We start from the raw sequence: 16,694 nt of genomic DNA, 5'->3' as shown, positions 1-16,694 counted from the left end.
AATTAATATTTAATACATGATTTTCTAGTAGACTTAAGATGTGAATATCCAAATTACAGAAAGATGGATTAAATGTAAAACCCCAGGTCCCGAGCATTCTGGATAACATGTCCCATACCTGTACAACTGTTCAACATTTAGGGGTCAATGCTTTCTTCTACAATATCTGAGGACCAATGGGTAAAAAGTGGAGATAACTACAACCTTCTGTAGCCCAAATGTAATGGTAATGGCACAGAAGAATTTTAATTACAATCCCATATCCATCTGCCATTGATAAAGATGGGAAGCACATTGCTTATGGGAGATACTGGGACTGATCAAGAACTGTTATTTTGGTTTTGCTGAGCAATAGTCGCCTGATGGTGGGTGCCTGTCATAGGCACTATGTTTCCCATTCATGTAAGCGGCTGGCAAGAATGTTCATAACCATCACAATGTCACTTAGGGGCAGATTTATCAAGGGTCGAATTTTAAATTTGAAAAACGTCGCAATTCAAAAAGACCAACCGAAATTTATTTAAAAACAGTTTTTTATATTTTTTGGACAAATAGGTCAGTTTTCGATCAAATTTGAATTGTACAAATCGAAGTAAAAGCGTATGATTCAAAGTTTTTCCAAAAAAAATCATTTTTCAAAGTCCACTAATTGACTCTAGTAGCTCCCCCATAGGCTAAAATTCGGCAGGTTTTAGTTGACGAAAGATCGAAGTTGAATTTTTAAATTCAAATCGTATTTGGACTATTCCCTAGTCCAAGTACACACAAATTAGCTTGAAATTCGAATTTTTTTAATTCTAATTTTCACTTTGATAAATCTGCCCCTTAGTGTTTCAAATGCCCATTGCTGTTTATAAAAGGTTGGGGGAAGGCAAGCATTGAAAAAAGTGTGTTTGATGCAAGTTTAAATGAGCCAGTAAACCTTTCATTATGGTGGATGACTCTGAGCACATAATGAGTAATTTATAATCCTTGATTGACAGATTTCCTATGCATATGATATACTGTCCCCTGGGAAGCAATGCTCTGTGCAGGCTGCTCTCTGCACCTAATGAGCAACATCTGTTGCAAAGTGTAGCATTGTGGGGTATGCAATTTCACTCCAAATGCAATTATGCAATTTCACACCAAAATCCAAGCTGACGCAATGCCTCTGGGTGTAGACACAGGACAGCATGGATTCAAGTGGAGGAGCTGTTCCCCTCCAAGAAACTGTTTGGCAATAGCCTTAGTAAAGTTAAAATCTCTGGGTGGATCAGTTTCATTCTATCGCTCTTGATTTAACTTTTTAAATAATATAAAAAAAAATGTAATACTTCTTAAAGGGCACGTAAAGGCAAAAAAATAAAATCCCATTTTTACTTTAATGAAAAAGAAACCTATCTCCAATGTACTTTAATTAAAAAATGTGTACAGTTTTTATAAGAAACCTGACAGTATGCAGTGAAATTCTGCCTTCATTTACTGCTGTGGATAGGAATTGTCAGACGGTCCCTAACTGCTCTGCAGGGAAACAATCATACTTATGAACAGCAGGGGGATCCCCCGCCTTCCCAGCCATGCAGAACTCAAGCAGCTTTGCTTATGACGATCCCTAAGCAGCCCAGACCACACTGAGCATGTGCACAGTCTTAGTCTTGCAAAGATGTTTAACAACGTTACAAGATGGTGACCCCCTGTAGCTAACTTTGAAAGCATAAATTATTTGTTTGATTAGGCTTGTGGTGCAGTAAGTTTATGTTTAGTATACAAAATACAGCATTTCTAGCCTTATTCTATTTTAGACTTTACATGCCCTTTAAACTCAAAATACAAATGGTAAAATATAGGTTCACAGGGTACTGTTCATGAGAGAATGGAAGTTTATAGGTGGAAAGAGAAACAGGGCAGCCTTAAGGAGAACTAAACCGTAAAAATTGAGAAAAATGCCATATTTTATATATTGAGCTTATTGCATCAACCTAAAGTTTCAGCTTGTCAATAGCAGCAATGATCCAGGACTTCAGACTTGTCACAGGGGGTCACCATCTTGGAAAGTGTCTGTGACACTCACATGCTCAGTGGGCTCTGAGCAGCTGTTGAGAAGCTAAACTTAGGGGTTGTTGCAAATTATCAAGCAGAAAATTAGGTTGGTCTGTAATATAAACTGATGCTACAGGGCTGATTATTAAATTCTGATGCTAGTTGCACTGGTTTCTGTGCTGCCATGTAGTAATTATCTGTATTAATTACTTAGCCTTATATTGTGACATTTATATTCTGTGTACTGTATATTATGCCGATATCTTGGCTTCACATAGGCGTCTTCTAATTGCAACATTACTTACAGGTAACTTTACACCTTTTTTGAGCTTCCTGGAGCTGATCATTGGCTGAGTCTTTGCCAGTTTGTCTATTCTTCTATCCATTCAAATTGTAGTTTTCCATTTTTTTCCATGTCTTTCAGGTTTTGGTTGCCATTTTAAACCATTTGAGAGAATTTTAGCTGAGCAGCATATGATTTTCTGCATTTCTTTAGGTTTTCCTTCTCCAATCAACTTTTTAATCAAAGTACGCTGTTCTGAAAAATGTCTGGAATGACCCATTTTACTCAGATTTTCAGAGAGAAATGCACTATAACCAGCATGTACAACATTTGCTGCCTTCTTCCTTAAAATAAGAGCCGGAATTGATACCATATGTGGTGCCGTGTTTTTCAAGACAAGTATTAGCCCCCCCCCCAACCAGCAAGTACCGAGTCTTCTGCTTATCTATATCTCCATAAGTCTTCCCGTGTCACTTCTTCTAATCGTTACATAATATGTACACGCTGTATGACTGGCAATTTATTTAGAATATGCCATATCTAAGCAGTCATGAATAATGACTTCACATTAATTTTCTAATTAGGATGGGGATTTTGCGTGTGCCTCCTTTTTCAAAAGTGTTGAGAATTATCTTTGCCACCACCTGGTAGAATTATATCTTTTAAAGGGGCATTTCACCTTTACGGAACTTATAATTTTCTAATAACATACTACAAATAGTAGTATTTTCAGTTGCTTTTTGTGTGCAATTGTTAATGTTAAATGTTTGTCGCAAATTAATATAACTGAGCGTCACAGTAACTAGGTCACTGTTTCCATATAATCAGTTGCCATTCTATACTTTCATTGATACGTTCCGCAGCAGACAAAAGGGCAACTAATGTTTCAGCTCTAAGTTTTCAGCTACAGACTTTAGTACAACCCTGATGCATGCTCAGTAGCAGCAAAAGCTTCTGGCCCTAAGCAGTGCACCAACTAATATACTGTAAGGATTAACAAATTGCACAAGCTTTTTTTTTAAAGGGTTTGTTCATCTTTTCAGATAACTTTTAATATGATGTAGAGAGAGATTCTTAGACAATACGCAATTGGTTTTCTTGTTTGTTGTTTTTTTTATTTAGTTTTTTATTCAGCAGCTCTACAGTCAGCAATTTTTAGCACTCTGCTTGCTAGGGTCCATATTTATTTGAATAAGAGATTGGAATATAAATAGGAGAGGACTTGAATTGACGGACGAGTAATAAAAAGTAGCAATAACAATACATTTGTAGCCTGAAAGAGCATTTGTTTTTAGATGGGGGTCAGTGATGCCCATCTGAAAGCTGGAAAGAGTCAGAAGAATAAGGCAAATAATAACAAAAAATAAATGAAGATCAATTGAAAAGTTGCTAAGAATAGGCCAATCTATAACATGCGAGGGGGGTTAGTTATCAAAGTCCGAATTTATCTCTATATTTTCTGCTACAAACTCAGATCAAATCCGCTCTGGTTTTTTAAGCTTATTTATTATAAAATTTTCACGAAAATTTGCTTTGCAGGAAAAATTCAGACTTTCACGTTATTTTGGATTTTTACATCCGATTTTCGAGTTTTTTTTCCCGGGATTTCAACCCGAAAACTTCGGGGGATTGCACGAAACCCAGCTCACATCAAAAAAATCACTGGGACTTCTCCCTTTGACTTATATGAAACCCAGACAGGTCTGAGAAGCCGGATTTTCAGATTCTGACTTTTCCATCCTCAGGGTTTAATGAATTCCGAAAAATTTGTGATTTTTTAAAAGTCTGATTTTATAAAGAGAAATCAAAAAAAATTCGTGATTTTTGCATTCGGAGTTTAGAAAATAACCCCCCAAAAGTTAACTTAAAGGTGAACCACCCATTTAAGGAACCAACAAAAATGGAATGAAAAAGATTTGAATGCATTTAAATATGATTTTCTGGGACCCTGCACTGATGAGCAAAAAAGCCCTTTTCCAATTCAGAGAGAAACTGTAGGGCACACTTTTACATAGCAGTAACAGCTGTGTGGGTTACATTATTTTCTGTTTTTACACAAGAAAATAAACATGGGTCACATAGCATTCAATCTTCTCTAAAGAACCATAGACTGACGTTTCTAGCAAATGAATACTTTATTTGAAGGAGTTGGATGAATGGAGACAAACTGTAACAAAACCTATGTTCATGATCCATTAAATGTTTCCAGCTGTATACAAATAATTCATTATATTAGTAGGTAATAAACAATTTAGGGCAGAAACACACGCTGTAATTTGGGGAGATTAGTCGCCCGGTGACAAATGTCTTCTTTGGGGCGTCTAATCTCCCCGAACTGCCTCCCCTGCCTTCCCTCTGGCTAGAATGAAGGAAACTCCGGGCGACTTCGGAAAACGAAGCACTCCGAGTGCCATCCTGCCGGCGATTTTCATTCTAACCGGTGGGAAGGCAGGGGAGGCAGTTCTGGGAGATTAGTCGCCTGGCGACTAATCTCCCCGAATTTTAACGTGTGTCATTTAAACGGCTAAATAAAACATTTAAAAAAACAGAGGCACCTGCTGGTCATTTAGGCTGGCTACAGTCGGCTGAAAATGTATTTCCTAAGAAAAGGGTCATCTTGCGATGTTGTTTTACGTCAAAATGATTAAAGAAATGACTTTCTTCTTCTGCTCACTAACAACATATAAGCAGAGCAACATCACAAGATGCTTCTTTTCTCAGCACATCTGTTTTCTGCCAGATGCAGTTGGCCTAGATGACCAGTAAGTAGCACTGTTTTAAATTCATCTTAGTTTTTAAACGTGAAACGCAAAAATGAAATGATGTAAATTAGCCCAGAGCTTGGAGCAACTTTGACATCACTTCTTTTGAAGGTTTACATTTCCTGGATGCAAATTTGGATGCTTGAATATTCAATGTCATAGGGCCTTTCATACAGTACATAATTTTTTTTTTTCAGGCTTTAGCTGCCCTTTAATCATTTTTATTTTGAGTAGATTTAACATTTCTGAGCCAATGTTTCTGTTTGGCTCAGTCATGTCACATAGCTCCGCGCATGTATATAACAAACGTTTATTGTTCTGTGAATTCAGTGCCTAGAGCTCTCCTCTTTCCACAATCCATATCCTATCAGTTTTTCATTTACGCTACCTAAGCTTTGGCACTGTAACCCAGCTATGGACTTGTCAGTTCAGCAGTTTACAGCCTTATATTATTCGATGATGTTTCCAGGCATCTGTTCAAACCCTTAACTATTTCCTTGGCTGACTTAAGGAAGCCAAAACACGAAATCCTTTGAAGTGCCAGTAAAGTGTGCCATAGATGCTAAGATATGGCCAGAACATTGTCTAATTTGTTCTTTTTACTACTTTATTTAATCTCAATGGTTAGTTGCAAGTTGGAAGACTGCAACACTGGTTTGTCAAATATCATGATGAATAGTGATGGGCGAATTTATTCGCCAGGTGCAAATTTGCGGCGAATTCCTGTTATATGCTGCTGGCAAATAAATTCGCGAAAATTCGCCGGCATCAAAAATGAGACGCCGGCGCCATCTCGCAAATTTCTCGGGAAATTCACAAATTTTTCGCCGAAACGCCCCGAATTTGCCCATAACTAAAGATGAAATGTGCATGTCTATTGCCAGCTTTAGGCCTGAAAAAAACCTTTGGTTGCACAGTCTTATCTTTGCCACAAAATCTTCTGACAGATGCTACAAAATATAATCAGGTAAAGTCATTTGATTCTAAATAAGTCAGTCAATATGTTTCTGTGGGAAGCAAGTTTATCTTGGCTAAAAAGGCAACATGCAGTGTTTCCTTTCAATTGGTCTTGGTTTGTTGGTAATGGGATCTTTTTATACTGTTTGCAGATCAGTAGTGGGAAATGTGTCACTAAATCTGATCTGTATGATGAGACCTGTCAGTGCAAGGGCATCCAATAGATGTTCCAGTGCAGTTCCGCCCCAGTGTAGTTACTTGAGAATATTAGTTGTGCTCCAGTGTAGTTACTTTTTTTACACAGTTTTTTGATACACAGTCCCCTCTAAATCCACAATAAATATTCCTGACACTTTAGTTTGTGGGAGGGGCTTCCAGATTTTAAAGGAAAAGTAAACCCAAGAGGTACTCACCACACGAAACATGAAGGATACAATTAAAACAGAAGATTTGTATTCTCAGGCACACCAGAGGCACACATACATACATCAGCAGTTACTCCATGCGAAATGTTAGATACACAACTTTCCTTCTTTCCAGTTTCTCTTCAGTAGGCACACCCTCCTAAGGACCTTGGATCCCACCCAATGCCTAGTGGTCCAGTATATACTCCACCCGTATCCCCCCACTCTCCAATAGTGGCCCGATACCTTCAGGGTGATACCCCTCCACTGTTGCAGGTTAGGACCTTTTAATCCAAATCCTGGCCTGTAGCCTCGGTGTCCTTCCTACCTAGTCCTAAACTGTCACTGGTTCCCTCACTTACAGAGTGCCTGTAGTAAACTAACTCCACTTTCCTCCTTGATGGGGCCACAGCTGCCCTTACTAAATATCCTGACTGTCTTGTGCATGTGCTCGCTCACTTAAAATCTTTACTGTCTATCTTCTCCAATCTACCATTGGGGTCTCTATTCAGCCAGGTGATGTTCCTTCGGCCACGCCCTCCCATCAAGACAGCTCACCTTGGGCGGTGCCCTCCTTTTATAGCCCTTCTGTGTCCTACAGTGGCCTCTGGTGGCCGGGCACTTCAACTAAACTAAAACTCTAAATCTAGTGGCGATTTACACAAATGACACCCAACAATTTTAAACACACATACATTTTACATACATGCACATTTTTGTCACTCAGAAAAGATAACATTTCACTCATATAACACTCTCATCACTTTACACCCCCTTACAAGTTGTTTTAGTGCTGTTCCATTATTACGTTATAGGTTTTAACTTACCACCATCTGAAGAAAAGTGATTGGTACCAAAAAGTCAACAGGACACCTCAGTTCTTGGGGAGATTAAAATGATTTATTTTTTGCCTCCACAACTTCCCAAGAAAAGTCTCTCTCAAGAAAACGTTTGGTAGTTAGGCATGAGTGAGGAATGCTGAGCTGTGCCATTAATTTTCTACAGTCAGTATGACAAATGGCCCCAAGAAAAATCCCACTCCTTTAGAAGAGTTAATGGAATGGCCAAAGCCATGTTTATGTGAATATTCCATCTACAAATCTGGATATTGAGATTTTTTCTTTAAAACATTTTGATCCAAATGATCTCGTAAGTTCTTGCTAAGAAACAGTAAAAGTTCAGACCTGCAGTTCACAGTATGAAGAACAAAGTTGCCTGCAAGGGAAAGGCCTGAGGCTTAGGTAATGCAGAGTGAATTAGAGGAAATGCTGCAAGACTGAAAACAGATCTGATGAGAAAATAAGGAGCTGTTGGCAGAGCGAAGGTGTAAGGCTAGGGCCAAACAGGGCTGTAATCAGCCTGCTGAAATCCGCACCGCTTGCAGACTCCTCGGGGTAGATTTACTACAAGCGAAGTGGTTAACGCTAGATATTTTCGCCATCGTTGCCACCCGCAGGGACATTGGCAATTTACTAACAGGCGCCAATTCGCTAGCGAAACAGAATGCCGCTAGTGGTCATTCACACTCTATCGCCAGGCAACATTTCGCTCTGGCGAACGGACGTTACTCACTCAAATGCGGATTTTACTGAACGTTTCCTCTTTCTCCAGAGTTGCCTTTGCCACCTCAGGCCAGAAGAGGTGCTATGAAGAAACTAGATCTTCCTCAGTCCTCTGTCACATCATATCCTGTGAGCCGACAATGCATCAAACTTCAAAAAACGCTGGCGTCTTTTCCTTTTTCCAGAGTGATTGCCTGCAAAAGTCCTAACAAACTTTTGGGGAACTGTTTTTTTCGAGACATTTCCTAACATATGCAACATTTATTTTTCAGTGGGCTGATGTGTAGGGCATTATATTAACTCTATTGTCATTATTAAGGTTCCCTGGACATGTGTTTCAAAAAGTGGAATTTGTAAGTATTTGCACCAACATTTAACATAAAGACGTCCATACAACTTTAAATTACCGGCCCAATGCAAACTAACCGGAGTGCAAGATCACTAGCAAATTTTCGCTAGGCAGAAATGAATACTAGTGCATCTTTGCTATGCTCGCACTGTCGAAGTAACCTTAGCGAAAAGTCGCCAGCGTTTGGCGCCCAGGACAAAACTTTGCATATTTGTGAACTGGGGTAGTCTGAGTGCATTTGCGCCTGGCGAAGTGTTACGATGGGTGCGAAACGGACGATAGCGAAAATTTGCCAGTTAGTGAATCTGCCCCCTCTTCTGAAGCCTTGTGTCAGCTCCGGAGCAAACACACTTGCCAGATTTCGGTGAAGAAACGAAAGACTTCGTATTTCAAGCCGAAATCCGCTGTGTTTGCGCCAGAGCTGACACAAGGCTTCCGGGTGTAAACACAGAAAAGAAGCATTTCTCTAGCTCTCTTTTTTTTTTGTTATTTGCACCTCATCATTATCAAATGCATGACATTGTTGTAAAATCTCTCTAAAATGTTTAACTGATGATTTTAATTTACTGGCACAACTTTCATTTGTAAAGACTCCAGTGAGTATGGGAGACTTGTTTTCTAAAGACAGAAGAGGCTGTAATAGTGTAAATAGAGTATGACTAGGGATGTAGCGAACTGTTCGCCGGCGAACTTGTTCGCGCGAACTTTGACCGTTCGCGTCCGCCGAATGTTCGCGAACGTCGCGCGACGTTCGCATTTTGAGTTCGCGTTCGATTCGAATACAAATCGTTCGACCATTCGACCATTCGAATTCCTTCGACCGCTAAAAATCGAACGATTTCCATTCGTTCGAACGATTGTAAGCATTCGATCGAATGAAAAGCATTCGATCGAATGCTTCGATCGTTCGATTCGAATGAAAATCGTTCGATCGAACGATTAAAATCCTTCGATCGTTCGAATCGAACGATTTTAGCGGGTGTTCGTAGTTCGCGAACTGTTCGCGAACGTTCGCATTTTTTGCCGGTGTTCGCGAATGGCGTTCGCGAACACCAAATCGGCAGTTCGCTACATGCCTAAGTATGACTGAATGCATTAGAATCTAAAAATTCTTAATTAAAATCATTTTAATATCACCTTTTTAATGATATTTTGTGCAAGATTAATTATATCTAACGGAGTGCTAAGATGTTTATTACTCAGATTTCCTCATTAATTAAGTTCCATTTTGATAAATCAACATGTCCCATTATCACCGATTAATTATAAGAGCAGCTAGTGGGCCGTAGCTGGAGGTTGTTAACACCTTCCACCCCAGTTTGAAATCCTACAGCTTAATTGGTTACTTGTTTTTATTTTTTGGATACACTCCCCATGTGATTTGACACATTTTTCCATGTAGGTAACGCTTTGCTTATGAATGATGTAAATAGAAGGATAATTGATTTTCCAAATGTTTTCGAAGCATGTGTTGCAGTTGGCATGTCAGTGAAATCAGCAATGATTGCTAATTAGAACGATGAATATCTTAAAGAGATTTGCACTTATGCCTTTTTCCAGTCGGAGCTTTCAAAAATGTTATCTATGAAATTTAGCAGAGCTTATGAAGAAACCATATAATTAACTGCTAGATCGCTTTACCTTGCTATATGAGTTATGAGTCTCTGACGGCACTTTTTGCTAATTAACTAAAATGGATATCCCTAGCACACCTTGGACAATGATTTTGAAAAATGCAGCCATGCCTTTTATAAGGCAACACCATTTGGGAAACCTAAGGGTAGGACAACACGGACGTTTTTGGCGCAATCCAACGTGCTGCGAATAAACGCCAGCGTAAAATTGCATGCAACGGAAATAAGGTAAGCGAATGCATTGTCAGATAAAGTCGCATCGGTAATCCGACTCGACTCGGATCAATGCTGCAACTTCATCCGACAATGCATTCGCTTACCTTATTTCTGTCGCATGCAATTTGATGCTGGTGTTTTGTCGTAGCGCATTGGATCGAGACGAAAATGTCCGCATAGTCCTACCCTAAAAGAGTTTTAAGAACATTAACCAGTTAAAAATGAATCACTAGGTAATACTGAAAGTATTGCTTACTTATTTGACGGGACACATCTGGTTGCTTTAGGTATACCTATTAGGTACAGGTATGTGACCTATTATCCAGAATGCTCAGGACATGGGGCTTTCCAGATAACGGGTCTTTCCGTAATTTAGATCTTCACACCTAAAGACTACTAGAAAATCACGTGAACATTAAATAAACCCAATAGGCTGGCTTTGCTTCCGATCTTGGATCAAGTACAAGGTACTGTTTTATTATGACAGAGAAACTACCTACAAGTAGGTTTTAGGGTGGCAGTAGCTCCAGGATTCCCCAGCATCAATGAGTCTACTTGAACCTAGTGATAGACATTACATGGCAGCTCATAAACCAGTGCATTCTGCATCAGAATATAATGGGCAGCAGCTTCTATCATAGACAAACATAATTTTTTGCTTCATAATTGCACTAATTTTAGCTCCTTAACAACAACCTGGAGAACACTGAATGTGTAATTGACACTCAACAGATGGCGTAACAAGATCCAAGTCGGTGACCTCCTGTGGAAAACTTTGAAGGCCTGGATCATTACTGATATAGGGATACAGAACAAGCTCTGCCAGGACAAAAAGTTCAGTACAGGTATGGGGCTTCTTATCCAAAATGCTTGGGACCTGGGGTTTTCCAGACAATGGATCTTTCTGTAATTTGTATCTTCATACCTTAATTTTACTAGAAAATCATGTAAACATTGCATAAACCCAATAGACTAGTTCTACTTCCAATAAAAGGATTTATTATATCTTAGTTTGGATCAAGTACAAGGTACTGTTTAATTATTACAGAGAAAAAGGAAATCATTTTGAAACATTTGGATTATTTGGATAAAACAGAATCTATGGGAGATGACCGTTCCGTAATTTGGAGCTTTTTGGATAACGGGTTTCCGGTGAACGGATCCCATACCTGTATATAAAATACAGCATTTCTAGCCACATTCATTAAATGCAGAATGAAGAGTGACCAGTAAAGAAAATAACTGATGCGTTAAATAAAAATGAAGACCAATGTAAAAGTCACATAGTATCATTTGATCTATATAGCACGCTGAAATATAATTTAGCTCCCAGCATACCATCTGCCGCCTGCCAGCTTTATACTAAGGAAAAGGTATGTCGAACATGAAATTATTTATCAGCATGATATGAAAACTTACAGCCTAATGGCTGCACAGAGTTCACTTGGCTGCAATCATTAATACTGGGCAAAGAAATGTTTATTTTCTAATAATACTTTTCCTGGATGAGAGAAGAGTGTGTGTCCTTCGGGTTATGAGCAGACATTTTTCAACACTGTAACCTGCTGTGATACTGGCTCATTTCTATACAGGCTTTTTTTTAAAAAAAATAAAAAAATAAAAACAAAAGCATAAGCCCTGGGGGATCTGTGTGAATAGCAGATCAATCAAAATTCCATATAGCAGCTCTTCACTGTACATGGTCAATATGATAGGGTAAGGGGTTGAATCTGACAGCTATATATAAGGTTTACCAATTAAAATTATAAAAAAATATTAGTATATGGTACAATTGCATAAATCACCACTGACATCCAAATGAGCTCCCCAGGCAATTGGTCACTGGGGATTTGTAGTCACTGTGGTTGCACTTTCCCTTGTCATGAATGATGGGTGCCACTAGGCCGGTGTTCAAACCAGCAGTGTGTTTCTCATAGCAACAGCCAATCTCCCCGTTTTAACTCTAAACCTGATGAAAATGGTTAAAACAAGGAGCTTAGACAGCATTTCAGCACCATGCGTGTGTCTCTCTATAGAATAAAATGGAAATAGATCGTAGTTAAGGTGCTGTCATGTCATACTGATATTTTACTCCCTAGCAAATCTCGTTCTGTGTTGGTGAATTGAAACTCTATTGTTATAATTAGCATCTATTCAGTTTGTAATTACCAGTTATAATTTGTTGTAATCCAACAGATGAATTCTTATTTACAGACTTCTTTTCATCATGCAGGAATGTAGCAGCAGATGTTTGTACAATGATCTGGTGTCAGTTCGAAAAATAAACACCTAAAATGTGTTTGTGAAGAAAAAAAGAGTAATAAAAAGGGGGGGGGGCAGCAGGTGGTGGTGGGGAATTGAACATATTGAGCAGGCCCGGAACAAGGGGTAGGTAGAAGAGGGAGCTTCCTAGGGCAGAATGATAGGGGGCGCGGGGCAGCTACCTCTAAAATTGTCTTCTGCCTACTCCTAGTCTGCACCCCTCAGTCTTACTCCCCTTCCCTCTGTCACTACCTCGCCAAAAGAGCGGATCTTATCGTGTATGGCCACCTTAAGGGTCCCCTTTGGGCAAAATAGGGATACACTTACCAGTCCCCTATACATCACATTTTTCAGTAAAACAGCAGAAAGGGCAGAGATCTGAAATCTCAAGTTTCTGCTGCTAAGACCCTTACGCCAGCTGAAGAAATTCCAAAAGCTGCGTAACTGATGGATATAAAGGGCTTACTCCTGATCCCAGTGCCCATGTATGAAACACCGGTTAGATCAGGCCAGACCATAATCATATCTTTGACTTTGCCACCAAGTATTAGCCTTCCTTGATCTCAGAAGCATTTCTGTTACATTCTCCTAAGCTTGAGTTGGAACATTAAACAAGGGAGCACAGTGAAATGTGATATACTCTAACTCCGCTTTCTTTTACAAATTTAATAAATAGGACGTAATGTCCGGGGGACTGAAATCATATGTTTAGTCATGAATCAGTTATGTGAAGTCATTTAGAAAGTTCATCCTACTTACAGTGAAACAAAACAACTCAAATATTCTAAATTTCTCACTGTCCAAACCAGTAACTTGTTTTCCACACACTGCTTTTTAAAGCTTGGAAAAAAAGAAGCACAGTCATTGAGCTTTAAGGAAAAAGAGGTGCAGTTGTATGAACAAGTATTTCATACATTTTCAGTCAATCTTTCTAAATGTTGCTGGCATTCTTTTAATATCACAGCTTTATAAATAGGCCCAAAAACCACATATTTCAATTACAATTCTTCTAAGAAAGGCTACCCCAATACGTAACCCATTGTTAGGTTCCTTATTTGCATGGTCCTTTCTATTTAAAGGACAAGGAAAGTCCAATAAAGAGTTAAATTCATTGGAGAAGCATACCTATTTTAAACATATTTTTAAAAATTATGTTTTTAACATAGTAACAGGTTAAATTCTTAGCCTATGGGTTGGTACACAAAAATGAGTCCCCATGGTGTTTAGTGTTTAATTTAATAGGGAAACACTGAATCTAAGACCTGATTCAGGCTTTTTCAACAGGATTTTGGATAATCTAATTTCTTGGCCAAAATGAATCCGAATGACTTTTGTTCACACAAACAAGTAAATTGCAGGGTTGTTTTCATTTTAATTTGCATATGCAAATTAGGTTTCCGGTTCGGAAATTCAGCTGAATCCTTAATGAAAGATTCAGACCAATCCCAAAATATTGGATTCACTGCATCCCTATAAATTAATAATTAAAATCAAAACAAACTAGCAAGCAAAATGAGGAGCACACACAATTCTAAAGCAATTTTTGGGCTGTGAAGCTGCTTTTCCCTCAGTACTTTGCAAATGTAGGGAAGAAATTCATAGCGTTTATTGTACATTATGTCCTTCAGATTGGGAATTGGGGTTTCTAGTATGGTTGTCCCAAGTGGCAAAATGAAACAACCACTGTTAATTCAATTCAAAATAATAAACTCCTGTAGTTTCAGACACATTGTAGTAATTGTGACTCTTTTTTGAATCAGGAGACAAGGCATTAAATACCTTCTGAACAATAAATGACAGAGGGAAGGTGTTTAATTCCTTTTTCCCACATTCACTGAATGGTTCATTATTTAAACAAGAGATAGAAAGATGATGCTGAGTTACTCTACACTGTAATATGTGTGTTGGAGAGTACAGTTCTGCTAAGCATTTATTCAGAAATAAAACAATTTGTATGTTACGACGTCTGGAAAGTACTAATAGATGACAATGGGAAATTACTTACACACATATTAATACTACCCATTGGTAAGTCTGCCTATACAACTGTCAGTGTTTGTTTATATAGGGGTGGCTAAGAGGGAAAAAGCTAAATTTATTATAAGAAAATCAAGGGTATTCTGTATACAGTGGAGCAAATGTTGTGACTGTTGAAATAAGGAATAACGTGCAGTAACTAGAACATTTCTGTGTAACTGGGAATAAATGAAAGTGAAAAAAGAGGAATACAGTGTAGGTGAATAGAGGAGATTCAACCATGTCAGAACTGAAGGAAACAGTGGTCATCTATGTAAATGATTGTGGGCAAACATCCTCACATGAGTTTATCATCCCAATGTCACCACTTCAAGAAGGCCATATGGAATCAAACCTCTGACCTATGCACGCCTTCTAATATTTTTCAGTCTGTGATGTTACACAGTCAGCCACCTGACAGCACACATGACTGGCCATAACACCTGGCCATACAGGAAAAAGGAGCCCTTCAAAACCTTTGATGAACCTTGCAATCGGTCTTCTCTTCACTCTCCCCCCAATATTTATCAAACAAATATGGATAAAAAAGCTGCCCATGGCCCCACTGCTATTTAACTTTGGGATGAAGATGTCTCACCTTTAAACTACCTTTTTTTAAAACATTATTGGGCCAATAAGGACCATGGACTAAACTTAGTACATCTGTGGCCTACTATAAATGTGGTTACTGATGACTCCTAGAGGTACAAGAATGGTATCCATTATCCAGAAACCTGTAATCCAGAAAGCTCCGAATTACAGAAAGGCCATCTCCCATAGACTCCATTTTGTCCAAATATTGTGAATTTTTAAAAAGGATTTCCCTTTTCTCTGTAATAATAAAACAGTACCTTGTACATGATACAATATTAGATATAATTAATCCTTATTGGAAGCAAAATAAGCCTATTGGGTTTATTTCATATGTATTGGATCAGACAAGTCTTTTCCCTGTTCTGCCTGTGACATCACTGAGCCTGATTAAAGGCAGGGGAGTGACCGAGTGGCTGGAAACCGCAGAGGCCATCTGGGAAAAAGAGGAGGATCCAGGAAGAATCTGGGTTTGGAGCCAATTGCAAAGTGTTACGAGACAGAGGTTATAAAACTGCCCCTGCTGCAGGATCCAGCCAGAACCAGTTAGTGTGATACTGTCCAAGGGAGCAGAGAAGCTGCTGTTTCATGATGTGCAGTTTTGCTTGAGAGTTCTGCATCTCTAGACATACAGAGAGAGACCATCCTGTTCCCTGCCAAGCTGCTAGAGACTCAGGAGGTGAAAGGTGCCACTGGTGAGATTGATCCTGTTGCAGAGCTGCCTGTAATCTCCAGTGTGACTGCCTCTGAGAGCACCCTGGTGAGTAAGGATACTGGCAAGTATACAAGCATGGGGCCCCAATTTGAGGACAGGTCTTGTGCAGTTACCTGCTACGTGGGAGCGTCTGCTAAGTTCCAAAAGGGATAGGTGCTTTTGGGAAAGGTAGCGCTACCTGGGGTATAAGAGCTCTGGGGAAGGGACAATCCACTTGACTGAACTGTGTGATTATTAACCCCTTCCAGAGGATTGAGACTTTGAAAATAAAAAAGACAGTGTTGGAGAAACAGTCAGATACCTAATAGTGAGTTAGGTAGGTCCCACGTGTCCCCCCCACATGCAGGAGTGCATTGTGTATTAGATTAGATTAGATTATTTCTTTCACTACTGTTTTACATAAAGCTAGGCAGTTTTGATCCAGGTGGGTGACAACCCTAATGTCTGGTAAAAATTGACACCTTTATAAATACTACCATTAACTCTATGAGGAATGGCTTTAATTCTCTGCGTAAGAACAACAATGGAGCTTTGTTCATTTTATTGTATAAATAGATAAATATTTATAAATTTGCTCCTTAACCGCAAATGAATAATTTTGTTTCCCAAATAATTTTTCTTAAGAGGAAAAAAAAATTAAGACCAGTATACAAATATGAGATGCTAAAATGGTTGTTCTATTTTTCATGTGCAATTATGAAATATATCTGTAGTCTCTCAATTTGTATCAAATACTAAAAGTTATTCTGTGGCACAGATTTACTATATCACTTTCTGTTCTTCTGAACATTAACCATAAAAAGGTTAACTTCATTCACTGACATTTAGTGTTGCTTTTAATCAGTGCATTCGATAAAAGTGTCTAAGGCAAACTTTAAGCTCATCTACTGATTGAGACTTTATAGGGGAACTAGTGATTGA

The sequence above is a fragment of the Xenopus laevis genome, chromosome 5S (assembly GCF_017654675.1).
Source record: "Xenopus laevis strain J_2021 chromosome 5S, Xenopus_laevis_v10.1, whole genome shotgun sequence".
NCBI lineage: Eukaryota > Metazoa > Chordata > Amphibia > Anura > Pipidae > Xenopus > Xenopus laevis.
The sequence above is the reverse complement of the archived record's forward strand: the minus strand, read 5'-3'. Positions refer to the sequence as shown.